This window comes from Apostichopus japonicus, chromosome 8, assembly GCF_037975245.1.
Source record: "Apostichopus japonicus isolate 1M-3 chromosome 8, ASM3797524v1, whole genome shotgun sequence".
Taxonomy (NCBI): Eukaryota; Metazoa; Echinodermata; class Holothuroidea; order Aspidochirotida; family Stichopodidae; genus Apostichopus; species Apostichopus japonicus.
This window is the reverse complement of record NC_092568.1, coordinates 34,388,528-34,396,175: the sequence shown is the minus strand read 5'-3', so window position 1 is coordinate 34,396,175 and position 7,648 is coordinate 34,388,528. Positions and strand designations below refer to the sequence as shown.

The 7,648-nt window shown below is 37.9% G+C and overlaps 1 long non-coding RNA gene across 1 annotated transcript in view; it reads right to left on the bottom strand.

Moving 5' to 3' along the window:
- Positions 1 to 793: 793 nt before the first annotated feature.
- LOC139971712 (uncharacterized) overlaps positions 794 to 7,648 on the bottom strand; it is a 34,243-nt gene continuing 27,388 nt past the window's right edge. Inside the window, exon 2 of the long non-coding RNA XR_011794451.1 lies at positions 794 to 7,648. This exon is cut by the window's right edge and continues 24,797 nt beyond it. This is a non-coding gene — a long non-coding RNA (uncharacterized lncRNA).

Here is a 7,648-nt window from a genome sequence, read left to right as displayed (position 1 = left end):
TACTTCCACACGGAACAAAAGGCTACTATAGTAGCTTTTGTTCCGTGTGGAAGTATTTTCAGAGGGTGGTATGCAGTAAAATGCTTCTGAAAGTTGGAGTTTGAGTGACGATGATTCTTTTCTTTTTCTAGCACATTTTGCATCAGTAAGATTTGAGAAAACTAACTGGTAACGTTTATATGCCTATTTAAAAATCCATATAGTTGGGAGTCCTGTTGATATATGTCCAGTGGTACATCCTCTTCTGCCACGTTGTCAACCATTGTAATAAGCCAATGTACAGCCATCGTATCCAAGAGTGACGTCACCACCTCGTACCTGTAATCAATAACCCCTTCCCCTTTTCGTCAACGTACGCGGCAGATGGTTCAATCTTGGTGTAAGGGCACGCGGTGGGACACTGGGGTAGAGGGGGGGGGGTGGGGAAGGACTTGCAAATACTTCAGGTAGATTAAGAGGTAGGACACCAGTTTATGGGGCAAACTACAAAACTATATTTCGTGCAAATTTGAATAGCTTATCTAGAAATTTTAAAGGATTGCTTCTCAATTCCTCAACCCAAAGCGCACTTTTTCGCTAACAATGGGTCCTTTTCTCCAATGTATTAATATTGGCACTTTCGCGGTAATTGCTTTCCAAATCATAGCATGTTCTTTCTAACTTTCTTTCTAACTTTCTAAGTTTTGAAACAGACTTTAGTAACATAGTTTGTCCACTGATTTGTTCCACATTTCTTCTTCAATGGAAAGCATCATAATACAAAAAAATACAAAAAAGTACAATAACACTGATCTTTATGAGGTTGACCGTAATTCATTTATTGATTGCGAGTCTTTCAAGTTTCAAAGTATTAAATAAAAAAGAAGGAAAACAATGTAATTCTCCGCAAACAATCCAGAATACCAGGCAGCCCCATAGGTGGGTGAAAAACCCGAAAAACCCTGTGGGAGAAAACGGGAAAACCCACCGGAATAGGGCGTATAAACTGGATGTCCTAAAACGCAGAGAATTACAATGCTTTACCGAGACAAAAAAAAAACCCCAGACACACACAAACCAAATACAACAGGGTTCCAGATAAACCAGTATATAAGTCCAAACCGTTGAAGTTTTCACTCACATGCAGCATACTTTGTAAGACGTCGTCATAAATTATCTTAGCAAAACACTATCCAACTGTGATAACATCTAATATATAAATCAGTTATCAAGACTGGTGAACTCTTAGACGGCTCAAATTGAAAGCATACATCACAACCACTGTTTAGCTTTGGGTTTGCTAAAATTTAGGCTAATTTAATGAAGAAATCTACAAGCCAGTGTTGCAAAAAGACTAATCACAACAGGTCGTTCATAAAACAAATGATCGCAACTGGACTAAAAACAACTTTACACACATTAATTGCTCACAGATTTCCTAATCCCACCTAATTTGCAGTTAAGCACAGGATACGCCCATCTGTAACATTTTTCGCAGCACTAGGACCTTACCTTTTCTGATATTGACTTCATTACATCAATTCTGAATACAAAGGATATTATTCTATTTAATTGAAAATCATACAAGATACCTGCTGCATCATGATTCACTTCACAGAAATAATGTTGAAATTCAAGCCATGACTGGTATGTTATTCATCCTGCTCATACACAAATAAAGGAAGAAATAGAAATACCATATGCCAGCCAAGCTGACTACCAACACTAACAAAATGCAATTCCTGTAACTCATAATTTAGATTATGACTACTAGTGCTCATTGAACCATGTTTCCTTGTGAATAAAATAAGCTTTTTTCCCTTCCTTTTTTGCACAGTGGGATCTGTGATTATTCACTATATACAACCTTCCCTATGGATTTTCATCCAAACAAAATGTAATTATGTGTCAAGTTCAAGTAAAATTGGTATAGAAGTTACCACTAGAAATAAAATAAACATGTCTGGTAAATTGGAGTACAGGATACCTCAACATATGGAGGTTTTACAGAAAACAGAAGTTGCTACTATCAGCTTTGCCTTTCAGCAGCTGGGCTTACTACTTTGTGATTCCTTCCTGGTAGCGCGGCTGTTGTGAAACTTTTGCCAACCTGGTAGATGCACATACACAAAAGAGAAAAATATGGGGAGAAAATGGCCAATAGGCCACAGGGACATTTTTAAACATTATCACCTTCATAAGGTTCCCACTTATAGGGCCCTTAAATTAAATAGTAGTAGTACCTCAAGAGTTGCAACTTATTTTTCTCAACAAATTTTTTCCTTGAACATCAGAATTTTTAAAGCCAACCATGTTGAAAACTTCCTGCACAGAAGTGTAAGGCCACTTTCACTGCACATTAGACAAGATACATTTTTCATACCTACATACTGGAATGTGAAGGATGACTTGCTGGGATACAAAATATCTTTCAGCACTTACAAATTTGGAGGAACAATCAGATTATTTCTCACCACCATGGTCATGTCATCAGAGGGATTTTGAAACCTGACTCGCAATCTGTCTGCATCGCACTGCATTGGCATTACTCACTGGAGTACACCAATCTGTAGCTTCTTTCACATCTTGAAAACCTATTCGCCTTTCTCTGACATTATCTTCACTGCAAAGATCATTTGCCTGTTGGAGACAATCTGCCGAATACAAAGGAGCACGGGGCCCACCCCCCATTTTCCGAGTGACACCTTTCGTCAGTCCGAGTGACAATCTTCACCACCGTCATGATCCAAAAGTTGGGACTTTTAGCACTGTAAGGAGGTATCCCTGCTACTGCTATCTCTGTTTTCTTTCGCCACCCTCCTGAGACCGTTTGCTTGACTGCTTTCTAACTTTAGCCACTTTCAGATTTCTTGCTTGGTTATCAACTATTTTTCAATTCTCTGGTTATACACAAAATAAAGGGGAGCAAGCAATACACACAAAAAACAAGCCTACATCAACATATACCAAACAAGAAATTGTCATTTCATTCTTTGTAATAAGTGAAGAAGGCAATTCATTTCCTATATTTGGGAACTAATTGATCTTTAAAAGCTTTTCATAATATTTAAAAGAAAGACATAACATGCTGTCTCAAAAATACTCAACTACTTTTTCTGAACACCTCAACTGAACAAACTTAACAGCAGAAGCAATAATCATGTTACAAGTTTTAACCCAAAAAATAATGGTTAATGAGCATAATCAGCATTACACATTTTGCACTGTAGTTTGTGTTTTACCTCAAGAAGTTGCGAGTGTTGTGTCATTTTAAAGATGAAGGTTAAATTAACGATGTACCTCTACCTCATCACAGGTCATTGTGGACTGGGAGGTGGAGAACTTGTTGGTTGTACTGTTCTGTCGCCAAGCTGAAAGTTGTGTCCTCTATCTTTTGTAATGGGTTAAGTGTACGGTATTCTCTAAATACACACATACAAAGAAAGAAATCGAAGAAGAAAAGGCCCAAAAAGGCCAAAGCAATATGCTACCTACAACTGAGGTATAGTATAAATGGTCACTACAAGTCGTGACTAGATGTTAAATACATAGCAATCCGGTAAAATTAAACTGTGCTTTTCAAATTTGGCAGCAAACACGATAAATTCACTTGGGATATTCAACATGTTACAAGTTTTATCACTTGAGAATATTTTCATGACAAACACTTCACTGAGATATAAACTTGCCTGGTTCCTGGAACCTACTGGTCTTGTGTATACTCTTTGAGATTGTCAGTACCGTCACCACTTTATGAAAACACGTTTTCCAGATACTTTGACGGGTCCCAAGTAGTTAGCTATGGACTGTGATATCATCGAATTCTGGATCACCAATCCAACTGTTTCCACTTTTCTGATGTATTGTTACCAGCCTTTCAAAATCCTTTGCTTAAATCAAGTAGGTGTGCATCAAACCGACCACATAGACCATCTGACCACATTTTGCCTGAACGCTTTTTTTCGTGTTGCAGCAAGTCAAAATAATTTCCTGCACATTATGTGGGAGCTGTTAGCGGCCAAGGTACTCAAGTAACAAAGATTTCAATCCACTAGCAAGTAGTAACCCCTTGATCATCAACCGGAGCCAGCTTAGGGTCTTCTAAAATGCACCCACTTCACAGAAATAATGTTGAAATTCAAGCCATGACTGGTATGTTATTCATCCTGCTCATACACAAATAAAGGAAGAAATAGAAATACCATATGCCAGCCAAGCTGACTACCAACACTAACAAAATGCAATTCCTGTAACTCATAATTTAGATTATGACTACTAGTACTCATTGAACAATGTTTCCTTGTGAATAAAATAAGCTTTTTTCCCTTCCTTTTTTGCACAGTGGGATCTGTGATTATTCACTATATACAACCTTCCCTATGGATTTTCATCCAAACAAAATGTAATTTATGTGTCAAGTACAAGTAAAATTGGTATAGAAGTTACCACTAGAAATAAAATAAACATGTCTGGTAAATTGGAGTACAGGATACCTCAACATATGGAGGTTTTACAGAAAACAGAAGTTGCTACTATCAGCTTTGCCTTTCAGCAGCTGGGCTTACTACTTTGTGATTCCTTCCTGGTAGCGTGGCTGTTGTGAACTTTTGCCAACCTGGTAGATGCACATACACAAAAGAGAAAAATATGGGGAGAAAATGGCCAATAGGCCACAGGGACATTTTTAAACATTATCACCTTCATAAGGTTCCCACTTATAGGGCCCTTAAATTAAATAGTAGTAGTACCTCAAGAGTTGCAACTTATTTTTCTAAACAATTTTTTTCCTTGAACATCAGAATTTTTAAAGCCAACCATGTTGAAAACTTCCTGCACAGAAGTGTAAGGCCACTTTCACTGCACATAATACAAGATACATTTTTCATACCTACATACTGGAATGTGAAGGATGACTTGCCGGGATACAAAATATCTTTCAGCACTTACAAATTTGGAGGAACAATCAGATTATTTCTCACCACCATGGTCATGTCATCAGAGGGATTTTGAAACCTGACTCGCAATCTGTCTGCATCGCACTGCATGGGCATTACTCACTGGAGTACACCAATCTGTAGCTTCTTTCACAGCTTGAAAACCTATTCGCCTTTCTCTGACATTATCTTCACTGCAAAGATCATTTGCCTGTTGGAGACAATCTGCCGAATACAAAGGAGCACGGGAAGCCCACCCCCCATTTTCCGAGTGACACCTTTCGTCAGTCCGAGTGACAATCTTCACCACCGTCATGATCCAAAAGTTGGGACTTTTAGCACTGTAAGGAGGTATCCCTGCTACTGCTATCTCTGTTTTCTTTCGCAACCCTCCTGAGACCGTTTGCTTGACTGCTTTCTAACTTTAGCCACTTTCAGCTTTCTTGCTTGGTTATCAACTATTTTTCAATTCTCTGGGTATACACAAAATAAAGGGGAGCAAGCAATACACACAAAAAACAAGCCTACATCAACATATACCAAACAAGAAATTGTCATTTCATTCTTTGTAATAAGTGAAGAAGGCAATTCATTTCCTATATTTGGGAACTAATTGATCTTTAAAAGCTTTTCATAATATTTCAAAGAAAGACATAACATGCTGTCTCAAAAATACTCAACTACTTTTTCTGAACACCTCAACTGAACAAACTTAATAGCAGAAGCAATAATCATGTTACAAGTTTTAACCCAAAAAATAATGGTTAATGAGCTTAATCAGCATTACACATTTTGCACCATCGTTTGTGTTTTACCTCAAGAAGTTGCGAGTGTTGTGTCATTTTAAAGATGAAGGTTAAATTAACCATGTACCTCTACCTCATCACAGGTCATTGTGGACTGGGAGGTGGAGAACTTGTTGGTTGTACTGTTCTGTTGCCAAGCTGAAAGTTGTGTCCTCTATCTTTTGTAATGGGTTAAGTGTACGGTATTCTCTAAATACACACATACAAAGAGAAGAAATCGGGAGAAGAAAAGGCCCAAAAAGGCCAAAGCAATATGCTACCTACAACTGAGGTATAGTATAAATGGTCACTACAAGTCGTGACTAGATGTTAAATACATAGCAATCCGGTAAAATTAAACTGTGCTTTTCAAATTTGGCAGCAAACACGATAAATTCACTTGGGATATTCAACATGTTACAAGTTTTATCACTTGAGAATATTTTCATGACAAACACTTCACTGAGATATAAACTTGCCTGGTTCCTGGAACCTACTGGTCTTGTGTATACTCTTTGAGATTGTCTGTACCGTCACCACTTTATGAAAACACTTTTTCCAGATACTTTGACGGGTCCCAAGTAGTTAACTATGGACTGTGATATCATCGAATTCTGGATCACCCAATCCAACTGTTTCCACTTTTCTGATGTATTGTTACCAGCCTTTCAAAATCCTTTGCTTAAATCAAGTAGGTGTGCATCAAACCGACCACATAGACCATCTGACCACATTTTGCCTGAACGCTTTTTTTCGTGTTGCAGCAAGTCAAAATAATTTCCTGCACATTATGTGGGAGCTGTTAGCGGCCAAGGTACTCAAGTAACAAAGATTTCAATCCACTAGCAAGTAGTAACCCCTTGATCATCAACCGGAGCCAGCTTAGGGTCTTCTAATATGCACCCACTTCACAGAAATAATGTTGAAATTCAAGCCATGACTGGTATGTTATTCATCCTGCTCATACACAAATAAAGGAAGAAATAGAAATACCATATGCCAGCCAAGCTGACTACCAACACTAACAAAATGCAATTCCTGTAACTCATAATTTAGATTATGACTACTAGTGCTCATTGAACCATGTTTTCTTGTGAATAAAATAAGCTTTTTTCCCTTCCTTTTTTGCACAGTGGGATCTGTGATTATTCACTATATACAACCTTCCCTATGGATTTTCATCCAAACAAAATGTAATTATGTGTCAAGTTCAAGTAAAATTGGTATAGAAGTTACCACTAGAAATAAAATAAACATGTCTGGTAAATTGGAGTACAGGATACCTCAACATATGGAGGTTTTACAGAAAACAGAAGTTGCTACTATCAGCTTTGCCTTTCAGCAGCTGGGCTTACTACTTTGTGATTCCTTCCTGGTAGCGCGGCTGTTGTGAAACTTTTGCCAACCTGGTAGATGCACATACACAAAAGAGAAAAATATGGGGAGAAAATGGCCAATAGGCCACAGGGACATTTTTAAACATTATCACCTTCATAAGGTTCACACTTATAGGGCCCTTAAATTAAATAGTAGTAGTACCTCAAGAGTTGCAACTTATTTTTCTAAACAATTTTTTTCCTTGAACATCAGAATTTTTAAAGCCAACCATGTTGAAAACTTCCTGCACAGAAGTGTAAGGCCACTTTCACTGCACATAATACAAGATACATTTTTCATACCTACATACTGGAATGTGAAGGATGACTTGCCGGGATACAAAATATCTTTCAGCCCTTACAAATTTGGAGGAACAATCAGATTATTTCTCACCACCATGGTCATGTCATCAGAGGGATTTTGAAACCTGACTCGCAATCTGTCTGCATCGCACTGCATGGGCATTACTCACTGGAGTACACCAATCTGTAGCTTCTTTCACAGCTTGAAAACCTGTTCGCCTTTCTCTGACATTATCTTCACTGCAAAGATCATTTGCCTGTTGGAGACAAT